Source organism: Eurypyga helias, unplaced genomic scaffold, assembly GCF_000690775.1.
Source record: "Eurypyga helias isolate BGI_N326 unplaced genomic scaffold, ASM69077v1 scaffold43217, whole genome shotgun sequence".
Taxonomy (NCBI): Eukaryota; Metazoa; Chordata; class Aves; order Eurypygiformes; family Eurypygidae; genus Eurypyga; species Eurypyga helias.
The window spans coordinates 28,066-29,049 of NW_010261866.1; positions in this window are offsets into that span (position 1 = coordinate 28,066).

The window sequence follows — 984 nt, forward strand, 5'->3', positions numbered from 1 at the left end:
GTGAGGTGACTTAGTGGACTACAGACCAGAGCAGGACAGTCCCTCTAGTTCCTGATACTACAGTGGCAAAGTTGGACTGTATGTTGTTAGGCTGGTAATGCTTTTACCCTAGATTGCAGCTGCCATTTTTTATTGCCTGCTTGTCCTTGGTTTTACATATTGTAAAGCATTAGATGATGTCAGGCTGTCTGTATTTAAAGTGGAGTATTCTGAACATCTGGTAATAGGGTGTTCTGACTTTACAAAACTTGGATATTCTTGGCCTGAACAAAAGTATTACTAACACGCTGTCATTACAGAGCGGTATTATTGACTGAAGCAGTGCTCGGTAGTGCCTTAAGAGTGACGGCCTTACGATATGACATCACATGACAACCTTCTGATCAAGAAGTCAGTTGAGAATTTAAGACCTACTGTTGTTTAGAAGACTCTGGTTAGGGAATAGTGGAAGGGAGGGCAGTTGTTTTAGAGGATGGAAAGCTTGCTTCAGGCTTTGTGGACCTCTGGAAGACATGGGCTGTTCAGCTGATGTAATCAGGCAGTGATTCCCACCGAATCAGGGGTCTGTTCAATGCTGGCTCTTTTTTTGTTTGTTTGTTTGTTTTTTGGTAGTTACATAACATGTAATAATTTTCAGCTGTAATAAGACTCGCCTTGCCTTGTAAAGGCTGGGTTTAATGGGAACACATTTATGAATGTGTTTAACTGAACACCGAGTTCAGATGATTTTGGAAAAAAGCAGTGAAGTCTACAATATTGCCTCTAAGTGTGAAAATATCATTGGAGTAGATTCAATCACAATGGATGGTACTGAAAAGTAGCCATTGTCTCTCATACTTTTTGGAAGTTTCTGTGGGTAAATGCCGGTATTAATTTAAATCAGTATATTGTCATATTGGTCATAGTGTCACATTGCTATTTCATCACTGTATGGTCATGATCTCACCGGGGATTTGGAGACAAACAAGCTATTTTAGCTAGTGT